Source organism: Chiloscyllium plagiosum, unplaced genomic scaffold (genome assembly GCF_037043375.1).
Source record: "Chiloscyllium plagiosum isolate Xiang-an unplaced genomic scaffold, Cpla_swu_hap1 HiC_scaffold_36, whole genome shotgun sequence".
In the NCBI taxonomy this organism is placed as follows: Eukaryota; Metazoa; Chordata; class Chondrichthyes; order Orectolobiformes; family Hemiscylliidae; genus Chiloscyllium; species Chiloscyllium plagiosum.
The window spans coordinates 7965973-7988788 of record NW_028270174.1 but is presented as its reverse complement, the minus strand read 5'-3'; the positions used below and the strand labels follow the sequence as shown (position 1 = coordinate 7988788).

The following is a 22816-nucleotide window of genomic DNA, read 5'->3' as shown; positions in this document are numbered from 1 at the left end:
TGGGACGAGATTGGGTTGGGATATCTGGTCGGCATGGACGGGTTGGACTGAAGGGTCTGTTTCCATGCTGTACGTCTCTATGACCCTATGACTCATTTTTGTTTTAAATGGGAAATCCCTGGTTTTGACAGTTTCCCCTGGTTCAAGCCTTTCCTGAAGGGCAAAGATCATTTCAGTATCCTCCTAGTAGGTCCCTTTCAAATGTTGCTTGTTTTAGTAAGATCACACGCATTCTTCCAAACTGCAATGGATACAGGCATAGCTAATCTAGTCTTTTCTCATAAGGCAATCGTTCCATCCCAGGAATCAGTTGGTTGAACCTTTTCTGAACTGCTTTTAATGTTGAAAATCACACAACACCAGGTTATAGTCCAACAGGTTTAATTGGAAGCACTAGCTTTCGGTGCGCCACTCCTTCACCAGGTAGCTACCTGATGAAGAAGCAGCGCTCTGAAAACTTTTACTTCCAGTTAAACCTGTTGGACTATAACCTGATGTTGTGTGATTTTTAACTTTGCCCACCCCAGTCCAATACCGGCACCTCCACATCGTGCTTTTAATATGATTATGTTGTTTCTTAAGAGATGAAACTGCACACAGTACCATCGAGGTGGTCTCGCTGGTGCCCTGTACAACTGTAGCAAAACATACTCACTGTTATATTCCAGATCCCTTGCATGAAACAACAATTCATCTGTCTTCTCCTTGTTTGCTGTTGTATCCAATGATTCATGTCTTTTCTGCAGCTTTCAGGCAGCATCACATTTCTGTTGTGGCTTGCAAACTCTATTGGCAGAGAGAATGGTCTTTAATAATTAAACAGAAGATGGTCTGTAATTAATGACAATGAAGGGATCTTTAACTCTGTGAGCCAGAACAGTCACGGATTTGAATTAAAATATTGAAAGGGCTAATTCTTCAAGATCTTTTAGGTGAGACATTTGGTCTCAGAGCACACATGATTTTGCACTTTGCTCGTCAATCCACAACCAAACGCATTTTCCTATCTAACCTCATGTCATGCTTTTCGCAGGAACCGCTCCCTCTGTGACACCCAGATCCCATTCTCCATCACACCCAATACCTCTTCATTGACCTTGCCCCACCAGTCCCTCCCCACCACCCCATGGCACCTTCCCATCCAATTACAGAAGATGTATCACTACCCTTTTACTGCTTCACTGTCGAAAGCCCCAACCACAGCTTCCAAGTGAAGCAACGATTTACCTGTACTTGTTTCAACTGGTCTGTTATATTTGCCTCTCACAGTGTGGTCTCCTCTACTTTGGAGAAACCAAGTGCAGATTGAGTGACTTCTTTCCACAACACTCTGCTCTGTCCCACAATAATGACCCCAAGCTTCCACTTGCTTGCCACTTCAGTAAACCACCTTGCTGTATCGTCCTAATGTTTCTCTCCTCGGCGTTCTGTAGTGAAGCCCAACACCAGCTGGAGGAATATCACCTCATTTTCCACTTAGGCATTTCACAGCTTTCAGGATTCCATGATGTGGAGGTGCCAAAGTTGGACTGTGATGGACAAGATCAGAAGTCATATGACACCAGGTTATAGTCCAACAGGTTTATTTGACATCACAAGCATTCGGAGCGCTGCTCTGCAGTGACTTCACCTGACCAAGGAGCAGTGCTCTGAAAGCTTGTGATGTCAAATAAACCTGTTGGATTATAACCTGGTGTGGTGTGATTTCTGACTTTCAGGATTCGATACTGAGTTCAACAATTTCAGACCATTATTTCTGCCCTTTATTTTGATTACACCTTTGCCCCCATGTTTGCTTTTAACAGATCTGACTTATTTTCTGTTATTAACATTCAGCATTAACACCTGTCTTCTTCTATATCTCTTCTCTGTCACCATTAGCACTCCCTTTGCCTTCTGCTCGGGTCACCTTTACCATCTATTCCACTTGCTCATCCTTCCCCCCTTTCTCAATAGCAGACATACTATCACTTTTCCAGATTCCTTCAGCTCAAAAGAAGGATCACTAAGACTTGAAATGTTGACTGTTTCTCTCTCTCCACAGAAGCTGTCGGACCTGCTGAGTTTTCCTAGCACTTGCTGTAATGGTAAGAGCTGGGTTTATTGGCCTGATGATCGGATCTATTGGTCTACCTTTACATAATGGGTGATCCTCTGGGAAAGTAAAGCCTTGTGTAATTCAGTCTAAAATGTTGTCAAAATGCTGATGAACAATAGTGGCACCACCATCCGCATAGTGTTCACCCTTGTTTTTTCTATGGCCATAGAGATCATTGTTGGGATAATGTCAGACTGTATCCTTTATTCACTTTGATTCTCCCAATTCTCTTGTATGAAAGACTACAATGGAGGAGCAGTCCTCGTAATCATCTATAGTTATCGGTTAAAGGAACATCATGAGCAGTCACTTGCTAACACAGAACTTGGATATTGCAGGAAAAGGAGATACATTATTCAAGCTTTTCAACTTGCATTCATTTGTACAAAGGCAAGAAGTTCAAACTTTCCAATGACCATCATTACAGGTGAAAAGAGTTCTGATTGATTGGCATGTTGACTCTGATTGGCTGGATTTTGCATGGGAATTTGGCACTCGTGTATTTGTTCTGATGAGTGCACAATAAGAAGCCCCAGTGATGTATCCCTCTCTCAGCCATGAGCAGCGTGATCTTGTGGGATCTAATTCCAACTGAGAGTTTTTCTGGCCTTGAAAGCTCATTTAAGATACTGTTTTATAAATTTGCCAGGCAAGACTCAATCTACAGCAAGTGAAGCAAATTATGACTAATGACTAATGAGATCAGAAAAATGCAATCCCTGCTATGTTATTTGTTCGTCCAATGAAATTCTTGTGAGCAGTATGCATCCCTTGTCCAGCCATTCCATGCCGTGAATCCTCCTTTGCTGACATGAACTACCATCACTAGTCGACTTGAAAGGATTTCTGCAATATCAATAAATGGTGATTTGTGATGTCTTTTTTCATGTGGTTTGACACCACATCATGAGTTTGGTGGTTGAGGAGAAGGCAAGAACTGACTTTGGGCTTATGCTTCAATGTAACATGACTTGTTGTCCATTAATATGTAGGACAACAAACTTTCTATTAACCGGCACTATGGGACCAGGAGTGTGCCTGTTAATCAGATATTTCAGTTGATCATGAGGTCCACATAATCAATGTAAAAACATACACTCAGTAATAGAAACATAATGCAGGGGCTATACAAATCATTGTTGCACTTTATTTACAGCATAAATCACTTCAGTAATAATGCAACTTTGCCTTAAGTAAGACTTACTGGCAAACAACCTTCTCATTTGCACTCTCAGCTGACGATGTGGAGATCGCAAAAATAGAGTAAACTTCTGGTGCTTGAAGGAAATACTTTTTGCCGATGTATTGACAGGGCCAGTTCATAAGGTCGGAGAAAGTGGGCACTGCAAATGCTGGAGATCAGAGTCAAAGGAGTGGTGCTGGAAAAGCACAGCAGGTCAGGTAGCATCCGAGGAGCAAGAGAGTCAACGTTTCGAACATAAGCTCTTTATCAGGAATGTGTGGGGAGGCCCAAGGAGGGTGAGAGATAAATGGATGCGGGGTGGCGCTGGGGGAATGTAGCTAGGAATACGATAGATAGATGAAGATGGGGGGTGATGGTGATAGGTTGGAGCGGAGGGTGGAGCGGATAGGTTGGAAGGAAAATTGACAGGTAAGACAGTTCAAGAGAGTGGTGCTGAATTGGAGGGTTGTATCTGGGATATGGTGGGGGAGGGGAGGTGAGGAAACTAGTGAAATTGGCATTGATTCATGAGGTTGGAGGGTCCCAAGGTGGAAGATGAGGCATTCTTCCTCAAGATGTCGGATGGCTTGGGTTTGGGGGTGGAGGAGGCCCAGGACTTGCATGTCCTTGGCAGACTGGGAGGGGGTGTTGAAGTGTTCGGCCACAGGGTGGTGGGGTTGTCTGGTGCATGTGTCCTGGAGATGTTCCCTGAAACCTTGCATGAGTTGGTGTCCTGGATCCCCAATGTAGAGGAGACAACATCGAGAGCAACGGACACAGTAGATGAGGTGTTTGGATATGCAGGAAAATCTTTGCCTGATGTGGAAGGATCCTTTGGGACCTTGGATGGAAGTGAGGGGAGAGGTGTGGGCGCAGGTTTTACACCTCTTGCGATATCAAGGGAAGATGCCGGGAACGGAGGGTGGGTTGATGGGGGGGTGTGGACCTAACGGGGGACTGGTCTCTGCAGAATGCTGAAAGGGGTGGGGAGGGAAATATATCTCTGGTGTTGGAGTCTGACTGTAGGTGGTGAAATGTTGTATCCAGAGATTGGTGGGAAGGTTCATAAGGTGCTGGTTCAAACAAAGTATTCTGCACTCCGAGACATGATACTCATGCTCTGACTTATAGTTTCATTAGGTAAGGCCAAATCTACCTTCTTACTGTATTCACGTTCATGTGCTCTTGTGAGTCTACCTGTCTTACCTCACGCTCACATGTCTAACCTATCCTGTTCTATTCTAAATCCACACTGTGCTATTTATGTTTAGTGAGGAGTAGTCCCAAGGCATCGTCTCGAGGTTGCTCCGGGATCCTAAACCCTTACAAAATACAGTGGACTGCCTTAAGGTGCTAAACACAATCCTTACTGTCAGATGGCACATCCCCAAAAATGGTGAGGTAACTGTGATTGAGATTTCTTGAATTCACGTGGACGTCACAAATTTCACGAGCAGAAAGTGCATTTTTCTAAGCTGCTACAACCCAATACCAAGCTCGCTGTTCTTAAATTAGGTTTCAAGGCCAGAAATATTGCCCTGAGTTCAGAATACATCACTCAAGGTCTTAGAGTCAGCACAGTGACTGTTTGACAGAACTATGACTGGCCCAACGATCTCCCTGTGAGCAGCTAACACTCGGACATGGATTCAGGCTAATCTTCCTTTTCGTTCTGAACAAGGGACATGAAGCTCATATGAGAAGCTCAGGGCATACTGTACAATGCTTGCTACCTAAGCAAATCTCCGTGCTCATCAACACATTGGAAACCTGAAATAAGACGAAAAAAATATACTTCACAAGTTAGACAGTATGTGTGCAGAAAATGGAGAAGTTGGTGTTTTGGGTTTGTATGCTTTGGCATTTCACAGTAATCCTTTTGGGTTATTTATAGAGCTGGTGGAAATTCAGGAGGGGGAATGAAATGCCAGAGCACTGCGCTGGCACAGTGGGTGAGATGCCGCTGCATTCAATCCCTGCTCGGGGAGGAGTTAGCTGCCGGCAGGTGTGTTAGCAAACCACAGGAAATTACTTTCAAGGGATAGATATTGGCATCAAAAATGAAGGAGTTAACTGCAGCAGAAAGAGAAATCAGAGTAAACTTCCTAGACCTATAACATGTAGAATGTGCAGCACAGGGCATAGGGACTTGGGACAGCAGTAGGACATGTTACTCTTCAAATAGGATCTGCTGTTCAACTACAATAAGAACATTGTTAATCTTCTACCCACGTTCCACCATGGTCCCTAATATCGAGAAGGTTCTCTGGACTGACCTCTGGGATGAGAGGATGTACTGGTGAGGAGCAATCAAGTGGTCTGTTTTCCCAGAGTTCAGAAGAATGAGAGGTGATCCAACTGAATCCTATAAATTCTTGGAGAGCTTCACAGAGCAGATACTGGGAGGGAGGGTGCTTCCTTTGAAAAAAACTAGAACTCAGGGCCATAGTCATAGAATAAGTGAATGATTCTCTACCATAAATTCTCGATCGTAAGACCATAAGACATAGGAGAAGATGAAGATCATTCAGCCCATCGTATCTGTTTTGCCATTCAATGGGATCATGGCTGATCTGATAATCCTCAACCCCACTTTTCTACCATTTCCCCATAACCCTTGAGTCTCTTCCTGTTTAAAAATCTGTCTATCTCAGCCTTGAATTTGCTTAATGACCTAACCTCAACAGCTCTCTGTGGTAAAGAATTCCACAGATTCGCTACTCTGTGTGAGAAGAAATTCCTCCTCATGTCCGTTTCTTGGCCTAGCTTGATGGCCTCCCAGCCCGGCTTGGCATTTTCTCAGCCTGGCATGATGGTCCCTTGGCAGCCCACAGTGGTCTTTTGGCCTCAGGATGGATTTCCGGCCTTGAGGCGATTCCAGAGCAGTCTCAAGGCCTCGAGATGAAACCTATCACAGACTGGAGCCAAGGCACAGTGTGGACTGGAGAGAGGGCCCAGCATGGACTGGAGGCAAGGCCCAGCACAGTCTGGAGCCAAAGCCCAGTGTATACTGGAGCCAAGGCTCAGCTTGGACTAGAGCCAAGGCCCAGGGTGGACTGGACAGAAGTCCAGTATGGACTGGAGCCAAGGACCAGCATGGTCTGCAGTCAAGGCTCATCGTAGACTGGAGTCAAGGCCCAGTGTAGATTGGAGCCAAGGCTCAGCGTGGACTAGAGTCAAGGCCTTGGGTGGACTGGAGAGAAGGCCCAGCATAGTCTGGAGCCTTGGCCAGTGTAGACTGGAGTCAAGGCCCAGCATAGACTGGAGTCAACACCCAGCATAGACTGGTGCCATGGCCCAGCGTGGTCTGGAGCTAAGGCTCAGTGTAGACTGGAGCCAAGGCCTAGTGTAGACAGGAGCCAAGGCCCTGTGTAGGCTGGAGTCAAGGCCCAGTGTAGACAGGAGCCAAGGCCCAGCGTAAACTGGAGCCAAGGCCCAGCACAGTATGGAGCCAAGGCCCAGAATGGACTAGACCCAAGGCCCAGTGTGGACTGGAGGCTACATGTCAGCGTGGACTGTGTTGGAAGTATTGTTGTTTTGAATTTTTTATTTCTCTATTTTCTAATTTATTCCTACTATCTGTAATGCTGGAGTTTTTATTTCTGTATTTTTCCATTTTCTTTTCCTAACAACTTGTACTGAAGAATCTGTACCTAGGTACCTTGTGCCTAAGGTAGTGCTGTATGTGGTGACTTGTAAACTTTCAGTGTGCTCATTTGAGTACACGTGACAACAAAGCTAATTCATTCCTTAGATAGGCTTTCTGTTATTCTGCGATGATGCCATCTGGTCCTGGACTCTCTCCCAAGAGGAAACATCTCCAGGGAGAGGTAGACACTCAGTCATTGAGCATGTTGAAGACACAGATCAATAGATTGTTGGATACTTTGGAAATCAAGGGATATGAACTGAAGTGACTTGGTTCAACTGGTGCTTCCAGTTTTAGTATTCCATGCAGGCTTTCTCTACTTCACATCATCTCATCCTTTAGGCCCAGCCTTCTATCACTTTCTCTATTACTTACTCATTGAGCTTCACTGAACCCATCTCTTACTAACTCCTAGAATTCATCTATGGATTGAAAAAGAATGTTACTTAACAAATACAGTTGACAACACAAATATATGACAATTGACTCAGCTGTTTTGGCCCTTATCTCCCCCTTTGGCTCTTTGCTTTTCCAACTAGCCAGAGGTCATCAAATGCCTTCCTGTTTTTGTAAAGAAACATATGCTTCTAGTTTCATGCCTGTCACATCCATATAGTGTACTAAATAAATAATAACTCTTCCATAATTCATACTTACAAACTAGTTGAAATGCTTTGCTGTAAAGTTAAATGTGCACTTGTAAGCTAGTGTGATCCATATGCAAAAATCTATGGAAGGTAAACAGTTGGTAAATAAATTGAAATAAGAAGGGTGGATATGAGAACTCCCAACTGCTAGGAATTACTTTCTTGGCATTAAAAGATGAAGGGCAAATCAACTTACTAGAAAAAAATTATGCTGTAAGGCAAGTAGATTTTGGACCAGTTTGTAGGCACATGGAGACTCGTAATATGTACAAAGGTCACGAGAAGGAATTATCTTTCCACAGCAGGATGAAGTTAGAAATCACACAACACCAGGTTATAGTCCAACAGGTTGATTTGAAAGTACAAGCTTTTGGAGCACTGCTGCTTCTTCATCAGGTATCTAGTGGGACAGGATCATAGAACACAGAATTTACAGTAAAATATCAAAGTGGCATACAAACCAAGATTGCTGTTAAGTCATTAATCACTTAGAAAGGGGATGCAGATCTCAGGTTGATTAATATGTAAATTCCAGAATTTCTTTCAAGTTACAGCCCCACTAGCTACCTGATGAAGGAGCAGTGTTCTGAAAGCTTGTACTTTCAAATAAACCTATTAGATTAGATTACTTACAGTGTGAGAAACAGGCCCTTCAGCCCAACAAGTCCACAACGACCCTCTGAAGAGTAACCCATTCCCCCACATTTACTCCTTCACCTAACACTACGGGCAATTTAGCATTGCCAATTCACCTAAACTGCACATCTTTGGACTGTGGGAGGAAACCCCCGCAGACACAGGGGGAATGTGCAAACTCCACACAGACAGTTGCCCGAGGCGGGAATTGAACACCGGCATGTCCACATCATGATGGGGTCTGAGGTGACACATTCAGGTTTTGTGCTGTGCATTGCACCATTTTAAATCTCTTCACACTGACCAACAGAAAGTGTTGGCGTGGAGTGGGCATCGGGGTTGGTGGTTGGAGGAATTGGAGCTTTCTTGAAGAGCATTGCAGTGGCAATGCTTCTTCATTAAGAACAACTTGCAACTTAATGCCAAACCAGAAAGATTGTAAAGCATAAGATCTAAATTCACTTCAGATGTGACCAACAGCAAAGTCATGAAGTGGAGGTGCCGGTGTTGGACTGGGGTGTACAAAGTTAAAAATCATACAACACCAGGTTATAGTCCAACAGGTTTATTTGGAAGCACTAGCTTTCAGGACAGGTACCTGATGAAGGAGCAACACTTCAAAAGCTCATGCTTCCAAATAAACCTGTCGGACTATAACCTGGTATTGTATGATTTTTAACCAAAAGCAAAGTGACATTTCTTCACTCACTGCAAAATATCTCACCCTTAACCACAAGCTGTTAAAGATCAAACAGGACTGCATAATTTTAATTGTACTGCAGTGCGTATTCTAGCAGGGAGACTGGTGGATAATTTCTAATCAGTCATCTCATTAACATTAAATCCTGCCATGCTTCATGAATCTGTTTCAGAGCAGCTTGAGTATGACCTTGTTGTCAAGGAACAATGGTACAAATATTTGAGGTTTACTCTGAGTACAGAGACAATGATGTTTACAGAATGACCTTTCACAACTGCTGAACAATAGTGGTTCATTCACACTGGTCCTGCATTACCTGTGGGTAAGCTGTACTGCTGGCTCGTGTCCCAGAAAGGTGACCAGTGTGGAAGAAAAATGTTGAGCTACAGGTGAAGACAGTTGTGTTGAGAAGTGCGATATGGATACTTGCACTTTATCTTACACTCACACATATTTCTTGTTTTGTACAGAAACTACTGTGACTGAAATTGGCTAAATTCGCAAGTGGAGGGAAAGCGATTTCAGTTGTACGCATCGAGAAAGCAAGATATATCAGGTAAGGATTTAGTTTGGAGTGAGCAAGTGCAGAATTCAGTGAGAGTATTTGCTTTGTAGCATTTTGATTTTTATTTTGTTTCAGTCTTCTGCGTTAAAAGTGTGATAAAGGCATTGCTGCACCAGAGTTTTGTTTGCCGAAGGTCAGTGGCTAGAATTGAACACCAAGTTGCATTCCCTAGCGCCTTCTGTCTAGCGAAATATCCTGGTGCCCTTTGCCAACCTGAATGTGTCATGACACATAAAAAGATATTTGGACAGGTGACCGAAAGCTTGGCCAAGGACTTGGTTTGAAGGAGAGAAAGAAAGGCAGACGGATTCAGGGAGAGAACCGGAGGACTATGCGGCAGCACATGCAGATCCTGAAGTTTATCTTCATTAGCTTGGGTTTAGCAGAGTATAATGCAAAAATCTCTCTCCGCATATTAAATAAGAGATGAAAGGTCTGTGACCAAGGAACTTGACCGTAGTTTGGGGAAAGCTTATTCAGCTAAAACCAGCCTATGCTTTTCCATCTTACAGTCTGTTCATCATGCTGATGTTTCGAAACATGAACATGTTCCTTGCATTTTAATTCCCTGAATGTGCAAATGTTCTGCATTTATTGGAATAACAAAGGAATTGTCTGAACCACTGATGCGTGTCCCGATTGGAACATTATGTTTCTACGAGCCTCAAAGCGAAACAGACCCAGACTTTAGCAATCACCAATCCAAAACACTCCAGTCAAGTCTGAACTGACCTGATGCTGCAGGAAATTATTACTTTTCTTGCAACTTTAAAAGGAGATAACCACACCTACTAAAAGATCTGCCACCCAATACTTGCTAATTGAAGGATAGTATTACTTTTGCAGTTGTCATTAAGTTATTTTGATGTCAATGTGAGCTGGTCCTGTTTTCTTGAATACAGGCAGTATTATTGTTCAGCTCACAAATTAAGAATCATATCTGAGGGGAAGCAGAATGAGGCAAATTTTCATTGTCCATAATCCATTGAAAACTGGGATGCTTGTTCATACAGAGGTCAATGTTGAAAAGTTTGTTTCAGACTCTAGGTCCTGTGTTGTAGCCATGATGTGGAGGTTCCTGTGTTGGACTGGGATGTACCAAGTCAGAAGTTACATGACACCAGGTTATAGGTCAACAGGTTTATTTGAAATGACAAGCTTTCGGAGTGCTGCTCCTGAGTGATTTCACCTGACCAAGGGGCAGTGCTCCAAAAGCTTTTGATTTTAAATAAACCTGTTGAACTATAGCCGGGTGTCATGTGATTTCTGACTTTCAGGATTCAGTGCTAGGGAAACTCAGCAGGTCTGACAGCTTCTGTGGAGAGAGAAACAGAGTTAACTTTTCAAGTCCAGTGATCCTTCTTTTGAGCTGAAGGAATCTGGAAAAGTGATAGTATGTCTGCTATTTAGAAAGTGCAGGGGGGGAAGGATGAGCAAGTGGAATGGATGGTAAAGGTGACCCGAGCAGAAGGCAAAGGGAGTGCTAATGGTGACAGAGAAGAGATATAGAAGAAATCCAGGTGTTAATGCTGAACGTTAACAGCAGAAATAGATCAGATCTGTTGAAAGCAAAAATGGGGGCAAAGGTGTAATCAAAATAAAGGGCAGAAATAATGGTCTGAAATTGTTGAACTCAATGTTGAAGGTCAGAAATCACACAACACCAGATTATAGTCCGCAGGTTTATTTGAAATTTCAAACTTTCGGAGCTCAGTCCCTTCGTCATTTGACTCTAAAAGCTTGTGATTTCAAATAAACCTGTTGGACGATAACCTGGTGTCATGTGACTTGTGAATCTGTGTTGGAATAATTGGTTTCCTATCAAGTTAAGTTTTTACACACATTGCATTCTTTTAGATTTTTGTTTACCTAGGATGCGGGCATCACTTGCAAGGTCAGCATTTGTTGCTCAATCTGCCCTCAAACTGAGTGACCTTTGCGGTGCTTTCAGAGTTAATTATATTACAGTAATACATGTAGGCCAGACTGGGTAAGAATGGCAGACTTCTTTCTCAAAAGGATGTTGTATCTTTTTTGTGTCAGTTCTTGAGCCAAATCGAACAACTTCACATTTTCCCGTGTTATACTCCATCTGTTGTATTTTTGCCCACTCATGTAATCTACCTGTATCAAACTGCAATAATATGGAACAAGAATGACGGACACGGGAGATCTGAAATGGACACAGAAATTATTGGTGAACTACGTTCTGAGGAAGAGTCATTGGATGCGAAACATTAACTCTGATTTCTGCCCACAGATGCTACTGAGTTTCACCAACAAGTTGTATTTTTATGTCAGTCTGCATCTTTATTGTGTCACCTTTACAACGTACTTCCTTATCTACCTTGGTGACATCTGCCATGGTGCTTTCAACCCCCTCATCAGAGTCACTGATATAAATTGGAAAACGTTGAGGGCCCAGCATTGACCTGCTCATCCCAAGGAGTGGCATAGTGGCTGGCACTGCTGCCTCACAGCACCAGGGACCCAGGTTTGATTCTACCCTTGGGTGAGTGTCTGTGTGGCGATCCCTGTGGCTGTGTGGGCTTCTGCCAGGTACTCTGGTATCATCCCACAGTCCAAAGATGTGCAGGTTGAGGGATTGGCCATGGGAAATGCAGAGTTACAGGGAAAGGTCTGGGTGGGATGCTCTTTGGAGGGTCAGTGTGGATTTGTTGGACCAAAAAGCCTGTTTCCACACTGTGGGGATTCTATTCTGACAATCTGAAAAGGACTCATTGTCATAGATGAAGGCCATTTGGGTCAAAGTCTGTGCTGTATCATCTGGGACCAATCATTTACCTTGTCCCCTTATCCTTTAATCATCCAAAATCTTCTGGAATGCCCCAGTTGATCCTGCCTCCACCACATTTCTAAGCAGTGCACTCCACACCCTAACTACTCACTGAGTGAGAAAGGTTTTTCTCACATCACCCTCGCTTCATTTGCATATTACTTTAAATCCGTGCCCCCTCGTTCTTTTTCTTCTTTTAGTTGTGGATAGCTTCACTATCACCTGATGAAGGAGCGTCGCTCTGAAAGCTAGTGTGCTTCCAATTAAACCTGTTGGACTATAACCTGGTGTTGTGTGATTTTTAAGTCAGAAAGATTGGTGTTCATATGGAACCGTTCACAACCATCCAATGTTCTCAAGTGCTAACTACCAGTGATGTACTTATAGAAGTGTAGTCACTGGTATAATGTAGAATGAGCGATAGTTGCACAGCAAGATTCCTCAAACAACTCTGTGATACTGACCATTCTCCCCACCCCCACCCTCCTCTCATTTATCCACCTATTGTACTCTATGCTACTTTCTCCCCACCCCCACCCTCCTCTCATTTATCAGCTTTTCAAGCACCTCTAATCCAGAATCTGGTTTCCAGCATCTGCAGTCATTGTTTTTACCCGGGTACAGAGGAACCTCAATTATCCGGCATTCGAGTAACCGAATTTCGGATTATCCGAACAAGATCGCAAGTTCCGATGCTTGGCTAACTATGTTATCCAGCATTCGATTATCCAGCATTTGATTAACTGAATGAAATACTCCCTGCCCGTGTCCTTCGGATAATCGAGGTTCCTCTGTATTCTGCGTTTTTTCCCTCCTTTTATGTTTATTGAGGGGGGTGGTGTTGTCTGGGACACCAGATGTCACCTGCCTGTACTTTATTTGAAATAGCGCCAATAAAGGTGTCTGGTCCAGTAGGATGGGCGCTACATTATATTGAAGATTATCCTAAAGATTACTGATCCACTGTATTGTACTGAAGATACATTTAAGATTTTACACTGAAGCAGTCACCCAGCGAAGGAAACAGCCATCTCAGAGGTGAAAGTGAGTTTTAGGCAGAAGACCGTGAGAAGTTCTGTGTTTTACATTTTAATGAAAAGAGCTGCTGTTAGTGAGTAGCCATCCAGTATAAGGGACCTTCTATGTATGTAATACTATCTCCTGAACAGCTGTGTTTATCTTACTTTTTGGTTCGTATGAAAAAAAGCTTTTGTGTATTATCGCACAGAGACTGGAGATATTGCAAGAGTTTTCAAAATATTCAGTCCGATGGCATAGGCAGATTTAAACATTGTGTAAAGTTGGGTCTTGATTGGGAACCTCACTAAGTATGACCAGGCATAGCATTGCAATTAACTCCCATCCCTCGATTTACTTTAACTCTTTGTCTTTATCCGTTGATCATTACCCTGTGTGACTTGCAGGAAGGGTATGCAACACAATAATAAATAATTCACATTGGCCTCTGGTTATTGTGGGTGTGTCAGCATTCAATGGCTCTATTGAGCTTTATTGTCACAATAACTGAGACCTTCCATCATTGGGAAGGGTATAAAAGTCTTCCTGTTTATAAACCCAATCTTCTGTGTGAGGGCTTCTGCTTCATGTTTGTGTAACAGTGAAATCTGCTGCAATCTGGGGTGTCACGGTGGCTCAGTGGTTAGCACTGCTGCCTTGAAAGCATGAGGGTGCTGGCTTCAATTCCAGCCTCAGGTGACTGTCTGTGTGCACTTCACACATTCTCCCTGTGTCTGTGTGGGTTTCCTCCCACAGTACAAAGATTTGGATGGGTATATGAATAGGAAGGGTTTGGAGGGATATGGGCCAGGTGCAGGCAGGTGGGACTAGATTGGGTTGGGAAAGCTGGTCAGCATGGATGGGTTGGACCGAAGGGTCTGTTTCCATGCTGTACTTCTCTATGACTCTATGTGCAGGTTAGGTTGGTTGGCCATGCTAAATTGCCCATCATATCCATGGATGAGCAGGATAGTTAGGTTAGCCATGGGATATGTGAGGTTACAGGGATAAAGTTGGAGAGGTGTTGGGTCTGGATGGGATTCTCTTCAGAGGTTCGGTGTGGACTTGATGGGCCAAATGGTCTGCACCCACAATGTAGGGATTCTATGAGCTTGTTTTATCCTCCACTGTTCCATTTAGAATCATAAAATCGTACAGTTGAGAAGAGACACTTCAGCCTATCAAATCTGTATTGCCAAAGCTAGACTGAATCTAATTGGCTCCTTGTCTATTTTCTTCTTTTTTCCACAACAAAGCAATATCCCATGAAACCTGTAAAACTTCTTCCAATCCCACATTATTGAGATACATGAATTAATTGAATATATTGGAATACAGAGTAAAACTCCATAAGTAGTTAATGATATCATTCTTGGAGGACTGGCTAGCAGTGAGAATGATATCAAGGCAAAATACTGCGAATGCTGGAAATCTGAAACAAGAACAGAGAATGCTGGAGAAACTCAGCAAGTCCAGCAGTAACTTTGGAGAGAGAAGCAGACTTAACATTTTGAGTCCAGTTTGATTGCTCTTCAAAACACGATATCAAGGATGAGATTCATATGATTCAATTGCAACAAGTACTGCATAGGCTGGCAGTATGGATAGACAAGTAGCAGATGGAGTTTAGCATTGAAGTGTAGCACTGATGCATTTTGGAGAAAGGAACAAGGAGAGGAAGTACAGATTTCATTGCACAGTGACAAGATAGAGCTAACAAGACAAAGAGATCAGGGAGGGGTTCAAATGCACAGATCTTTCAAACTCACAGGAAATGTTCAGGCATTGGTTCACAAAGTGGTTGGGATTCTAAGCAGGCTGGTGAACTAAAACCTTGGAGTCCCAAGCTCTGAGCCATTGCTGGCTGCTGTAGAGCTCCAGTAACATATTAGAAGTTGTCCTGTCACTCTAACAGGACCCTGTTCTCACATGCCCCAATCCCACCCTTACAGTCCTCACTCCGAAATCGTGACCGCTTCCAATGCTCGCTGTGTGGGTCACCATGGAAACAGTGTGGCAAGGACTGCCATGAGTGGTCTTGGTCTTCATGAATACAAGTACTGAGTATAACAGTAATGCTGAACTTGTATAAAGCACTGGTTAGGCTGCAACTACAATCTTGCCTCCAGTTCTGGTCGCCGCATTTTAGGAAGGACATGAGAGGCAATGGGAAGCTGACCCACTACCTGAGAAGCTAGTATGATCCCAGGAGCTGAAATCCTGTCCAGCGAGGGTGGCCATCTAACCAGAGGAAGCAGGTAGCTCTCCAATACTGCTGCTGGGAGCAATGCAGCTCAAGGTTACTGAAGGATCCAGGCCAGAGATGGCTGATGGCTGGATGATGTGGTGTAGGCATCACAGGATGGGAGAGCTACCTGTCGCTTCCCTCCCACTTCTGGATGCAGGGTCTCTCAGTCAGGAACTAAATGCCCTCTGAGGAGACCACAAGTAAATCCATCAAAGATTTTCTTTTCTTTGAGCTCTCTGTATGGTGAGTCCTCTTCACAATTGAACTAGTTGAATAGCAGCAACGTGAGGAGGAGGCCCTTGGGTGGGGATTTGTTGTTCAAATGAGTGCTTCAGTTGGGGGCAGCGTGGTGGCTCAGTGGTTAGCACTGCTTCCTCACAGCACCCGGGACCTGGGTTCGATTCCAGCCTCGGGCAACTGTCTGTGTGGAGTTCACACATTCTCCCTGTGTCTGTGTGGTTTCCTCTGGATGCTCCGGTTTCCTCCCATGGTCGAAAGATGTGCAGGTTAGGTGAATTTGCCATGCTAAATTGCCCTATCGAGCCCAGGAATGTATAGGTTAGGTGTATTAGTCAGGGGTAATGTAGGGTAATGGGTCTTGATATGATGCTCTTCGGGGAGGGGCGGTGGACTTGCTGGGCTGAAGGGCCTGTTACCACACTGTAGGGATTCTAATTCTAATTCTAATTGGTCTTGGGGGCTGGAAGACTATCCATGAGTCTGTCTAACCCCGAGGTGGATATTCAGAAAGTGGGGTCTTCACCCAGCACCCTCCTACCCAGTTAAGTGAGCCCCAAACTCCCAACCCTGCCTCGATGGAGGGCTTTAAATTCTTCCCTTTGAGAAGATGTGAAGGAAATGGAAATGGTCTGAAGGCCACTGCCTGTGAGGATGGTGGAAATGAATACAATAAATAAAAATAAAAATGGCTGGTTGTTGGAGAGAAATGAACCTCCAGGGCTGGGGGGACAGAGTGAGGAGTTGAGAACTGACTGGAACTGTTGAACTGAGAGCTGTCATGACTCAGTGTATTAATTGCCTCCTTTTGATCCCCTCCTAATCCCACATTGCCTCTACAGGAGAGAGAATAGAAAACCAACTATTCTGTTCTAGAACATCTGAATCAGAATTACTCCAAAGCAGTGTCATTGACTCAAAACATTAACTCTGTTTTTCTCTCCACAGACCTGCTGAGTTCCACCATCTCTTGATGTTTTGCTTAGAATCTCAGTAATCTTATTCAATTACAATGACTGGAGCTGCTAAAGTTGAAAATATAGCTTATGATTCAATGATTTATTTTTAATCATTGTTCTAGCTGTTTTGATTGGGATTGGCAGTTTAAAACAATTGGATTTATTAATTATCTCCTGTGAATCTCATTTCACCTCTTTCATTGCCTCTTTCTCCTCCTGTATGTTCTTTTCTTATACAACTCTTTAATTACTTTGTTCTAACATTGCTCTCTGTGCCTTCAGTTGTTGGGGCCCTCAGACCTCTCCATCTCAATACCGTTCTTCCCTCTATTAAGACATTGACCTAATATCTCTTATTGTGGCTTGGTGTCCAATGCTGACGAAGTCTTGCTATGTTTAGCACATGTTATGAATGCAAACTGTTACTCCAGAAATCCAATCAGTTATTAAACACACGTCATATCTAGGTTAGCAGTGATGTAGTTCACTGTGATATTCAATTCTTATCTTAAATCATTGTTTCCTAAATCTTTTCCAGGAATTGTAAAAACACACATCAAAGAAATAGACCATTTAATCCATCATGCTTGTACTAGCTCTTTGATGGATAGCTGTGCTTCGTCTGATATGCACCTGTAAGTTCCTCAATCTCACATTCTTGTCCAATTCTCTTTCAACATTATCCTCCGAATCAGTGTCTACTCCCTTTTCAGGTAGGGTGTTGTGAATTTTGAAAACTCTCTGAAAGCAAATGCCTTCACCCCCCAGCCAGCTTCTACTTATAGTCAGACTCTACCTACAGTGGGTTTGCTGCCTTCTAACTGGACAATGCTCATGGATTTGCGAGCACTGTGCAATTCGACAGGATGTTCAAAATATAGAGGAACCTCCATTATCTGGCTCTCGATTAACCGAATTTTGGATTATCCGAAAAAGATTGCAAGGTCCCAAGGCTAACTATGTTATCTGGCACTGGATTATCTGGCATTTGATTAACTGAACAAAATACTCCCCACCCGTATCCTTCAGCTAATCGAGGTTCCTCTGTATTGCAGCTTTGTCTCACAAAACAGCAACTTCCATTTCTATAGTAACCTTACCACAGAAAAGTAAACTTCTTGACAGTTCAATCATGCAGAAATCTATATTGAGCCAAAGTGTAGTGTGTGATGTTTGATTATGCTTATCTGATCACAGATTTTTGTACAGTGCTTGGTTGCTTGATGATAAGGTTGTGAGTCAAGGGATTGACTGCAAACTGTTAGAGAAAAAATGTTAGGGAGAGACTAGACATGCTGGTTTCTGCTATGACTGCATATATATTAAAAGTTCTGCAAAGTTCGAAGGTGTTTTAAGTCGTGCAAATAAGCTATTTAAATTTAGAATTATCTCTGCACTATTGTGAGATAAAAAATATATATAGCAATCAATCCAAATACTGAAGGTTGGATAGAGGATTAGTTAAAGGGCCATGATGACACTCTTAAAAGAGGAGAGAGAAATTGAGAGGCAGAGAGTGTTAGGGAGAAAGCTTATAAAGCAGATGGCTGAATTATTTATTTGACAAGGGTGCAAAGATGCACATGAGTTGGGAGTTGGAAGAATGCAGCATTGTTAGGTGGTTCAAAGCTGGTGCTGAAAATGTGTTGCTGGAAAAGCGCAGCAGGTCAGGCAGCATCCAAGGAGCAGGAGAATCGACGTTTCGGACATGAGCCTTGAGGGGCGGGGCTCAAGGGCAGAGGAGCGTGAAGTGGAGGAGATGCGGTGGAGAGCATCGTCGATCACGTCTGGGGGGATATTGCGGTCTTTGAAGAAGGAGGCCATCTGGGTTGTTCAGTATTGGAACTGGTCCTCCTGGGAGCAGATGTGGCAGAGACGAAGGAGTTGGGAATATGGGATGGCATTTTTACAGGGGGCAGGGTGGGAGGAGGTGTAGTCTAGGTAGCTGCGGGAGTCGGTCGGTTTATAGTAAATGTCCGTGTTGATTCTGTCGCCCGAGATAGAAATGAAAAGGTCTAGGAAGGGGTGGGAGGAATCTGAGACTGTCCAGGTGAATTTGAGGTCGGGGTGGAAGGTGTTGGTAAAGTGGATGAACTGTTCAACCTCCTCGTGGGAGCACGAGGCAGCGTCGATACAGTCATCGATGTAGCGGAGGAAAAGGTGGGGGGTAGTGCCAGTGTAGCTGCGGAAGATGGACTGTTCCACATATCCTACGAAGAGGCAGGCATAGCTGGGGCCCATGCGGGTGCCCATGGCTACTCATTTGATTTGGAGGAAGTGGGATGATTGGAAAGAGAAGTTGTTCAGAGTGAGGACCAGTTCAGTCAGTTAAAGGAGGGTGTCAGTGGAAGGGTACTAGTTGGTACGGTGGGAAAGGAAGAAGTGGAGGGCTTTGAGTCCTTCGTGATGGGGGATGGAGGTGAACAGGGACTGGATGTCCATGGTGAAGATAAGGCATTGGGGACCGGGGAAGCAAAAATCATGGAGGAAGTGGAGGACATGGGTGGTGTCCCGAACGTAGGTGGGGAGTTCTTGGACTGAGGGGGACAGGACCGTACCGAGGTATGCAGAGATGAGTTCGGTGGGGCAGGAGCAGGCTGAGACAATGGGTCGGCCGGGGCAGTCAGGTTTGTGGATTTTGGGCAGGAGGTAGAAACGGGCGGTGCGGAGTTGTGGGTCTATGAGGTTGGAGGCGGTGGATGGGAGATCCCCCGAGGTGATGAGGTTATGGATGGTCTGGGAGATGATGGTTTGGTGCTGGGAGGTGGGGTCATGGTCAAGGGGGCAGTAGGAGGAGGTGTCCGCGAGCTGGCGTTTAGCCTCAACGGTGTAAAGGTCGGTGCGCCAAACTACTACCGCGCCTCCCTTGTCTGCCGTTTTGATAGTGAGGTGGGGATTGGAACGGAGGGAGTGGAGGGCTGCACATTCCGAGGGTGAGAGGTTGGAGTGGGTGAGAGGGGTGGAGAGGTTGAGGCGGTTAATGTCGCGGCGGCAGTTGGCTATGAAGAGATCGAAGGCAGGTAAGAGGCCAGCACGGGGTGTCCAGGTGGATGGGGTGTGTTGGAGGCAGGAGAAGGGGTCGTCAGAGGGTGGGCGAGAGTCTTGGTTGAAGAAGTTGGCGCGGAGGCGAATACGGCGGAAGAATTGTTCGATGTCTCGCTGCGTGTTGAACTCGTTAATCCGAGAGCGTAGGGGAATGAAGGTGAGGACTCTGCTGAGGACTGATCTTTCATCCTCAGAGAGGGGTAGTTCTGGAGGGATGGTGAAAACACGGCAGGGCTGGGAGCTAGGACCTGGTGTGCGGCTGGAGCTGGGAGTGGGGGCGGGGTTCGGTGTGGGGACGGAGATCGGCGTGGGAAAAGTTACAGAGGTCAGAAAGGATGAAGCCATTCAGGGATTTGAACACAAGGGCTTGAGTTGAAAACTTGAGATGTTTTCAATTGTTGGATGATGTGGAGTTTATGGAGAGTGAAGTACAGGAGAACATTGGATGAATTGCATCTGGAGGTTACAAGGGATGGATGAGGATTTTGGTAGCAGATGAGCTGAGGCAGAGATAAAGGTGAAATATCCCTGGGTGACAAATCCTTTCCATTATTTCAAATATTATAAGGATGTAATAAATGAACACTTGGGCATAGTTAACATGGGTTGGTCAATGGGAAAAGCAAGTTTGATGAACTTATGAGAGCTTTTAGCGGATGTTACTAATGTTACTGATGAGAGGGCACTGGTGAACAATATACATTTAGACACTCAGAAGGCTTTTGATAAAGTCCACCAGAGGAGATTGGTCAGCAAAATGAAAACGCATGGGATCGGAGGGAATGTTCTGGCATGGATTAATGATTGGCTTACAGGCAGGAATCAGAGAGTAGGAATAAATGGATTAATCTTGCTTTGGTAACTAGTGGGGAACTGAAAAAAATCAGGACTTGGGTTCCAACAGTTCACAATGATTTTGATGTGGGAACTGAATGTAATGCAGTAAATGTTTTATTAAGTAGCACCTATTTAAGCAGGAATATGTCTGTTGATCAAATAGTCCAGTTGATCAAGAAGTACATACAATCAATGTCAACGCGCACACTGAGTAATAAAAATGTAATGCTGTTATACTTTATTGACATATAATTCACTTTAATAATATTGCAACTTTGCCTTAAATAAAACTCACCCACATCCTCAAATGACTACTCAGACATCCTGGAAATTGTGAAAAAACAGTAAGCAGAATGTGTAGATGTACAAAGGAACCTGATTGTTTCCTTCAGTAAGTCACTGAAAGCTAACATGCAGCAAGTAGTTAGAAAGTCTAATGGAATGTTAGCCTTTTTCGCAAGAAGATTTGAGTATAGCAATGGCAAAGTCTTGCTTCACTTGTCCTATGATCCTGCTGCACTCGCTACCTTATAAAGGAGCAGTGCTCCGAAAGCTTGTACTTCCAGAGAAACCTGTTGGACTATAACCTGGTGTTGTGTGATTTTTAACTTTGTTCACTTGTATAGAAAGCTGGTTAGATGGCACCTAGAACATTGTGTCTAGCTTTTTATCCCTCTCACCTTAGGCAGGATATTATTACAATAGAGGGAGCACAATGGAGGTCCACCTGACTTGTCCCTGGGTTGGAGGGACTGTCCTTTGAAGAGAGTGTGGACAAATTGGAGTTGTGTTCTATAGAGTTTCAAGGAATGAGAGGTGATCTCATTGGAAGCCATAAAATACTTGAAGGGATAGACGACGTGGATGTAGGTAAGATCTTTCCCATGTTGGAGAATCTAGAAACTAAGCGGAGAGCACTCAACATGGAGATTTGGAGAGCTTTCTTTTACTCAGAGGGCAGTCAATCTGTGCGATTCTCTGTCCAGAGGGCTGTGGTCAAGACTTTCATCGTCATTTGGCAATTATTCTGTTTCCTGATTGAGTTTTCAGAATCTGACTATCGCCAGCAAGGAACACTTTGATAACTCCCCATTGTCTAAATCTTTAAGAGTCACTTTGATCTATTTCTTGTATTGTGAACAGAAACTGAACTCTCACTATTACCCTGCTTGGTTGTTAATACAATATAACTGTACATTGCTTTTCCACTGTGTGTGCTGCATTATTTCTGTGTCTCAAACAGCACCTGTCTTTCTCCTGCAAGATACACTGAAAAGGTGTTAAAACTTCTACTTTATTTCAATAGGTTCCTATTTCAGTAGGTTTGATAACTACAAGAAAAAGAATTCAAATTCTTTCAGTACAATAACCAGATTACATGTGAATGTCTCTGAGTTAAAGTGTAACTCAAAATGTTATACTTTTGTCAAGTTCAGCATTCACGACAAGTCACAATTGCTATAGTATTCTTGTGATAAAACAATTTGTAAACAGTATGACTGGATGAGAATGTGTTCCTCTGAGTGGCCTTCTGTATGAATTCACTGCTGTGAGAAGGGTTCAGATATGTGTTGGAGTATCTAGATGTAAAAGCAGAATTGTCTTCATTTGGTATTTAGCATGATCCCGCATAGTGCTTAGATTGTATATCTGTGAAAAGTATTCTCTGAAGTGATGTTAAGTGTATCCTTTTACACAGATCTCCAGAAATAATTGCTGAAATTAGTTTTTTCCTGTTTGCAAAGTTCAGATATGGTGATAACTCATACTCAATTTTCTCATCTCCTGTTCATCATCCATGGCTGAGATTGATAGGAATCAGGGCTAGACTGTATGGAGCCATGTGTTGATGGGGCTTCAGGTTAACATCAGCTGTACAGCAGCAAGGCTAAAAGTGCAAAAGGCAAGTAAAGCAGCAAACTAAGAACATAACATGGAAAGAGTATCTTTCTGTTCATGTATTGACCCTTGCACAATTAGTCCAAGCTTCTAAACTGAGAATGCTATCAGTCAAAACTACGACTTAAAACAGCTGTGGGAATCCCCAGACAATTCTGTTCTGTGTTGTCTTCATATTGAAGCTAAGATATTTGCCTGAAATCTGTGTGATCCTAAGAGAGAATATTGGAAGTGAGCATTTATCATAAACCCAAACATGGCATGGCCTGTGCACAATTCGTGATATCAATATTGTTAAA

The 22816-nt window shown here is 43.7% G+C and overlaps 1 protein-coding gene across 5 annotated transcripts in view; it reads left to right on the top strand.

Moving 5' to 3' along the window:
• Positions 1–22816, top strand: part of bmpr1ba (bone morphogenetic protein receptor type 1Ba) — a 584628-nt gene that overhangs the window by 149759 nt on the left and 412053 nt on the right. For all 5 annotated transcript variants that reach the window (XM_087979920.1, XM_087979918.1, XM_087979921.1 and 2 more), the window contains exon 2: positions 9384–9469. The gene's annotated coding sequence lies outside the window, so the exon portion shown is untranslated. The remainder of the gene's footprint in view (positions 1–9383; positions 9470–22816) is intronic.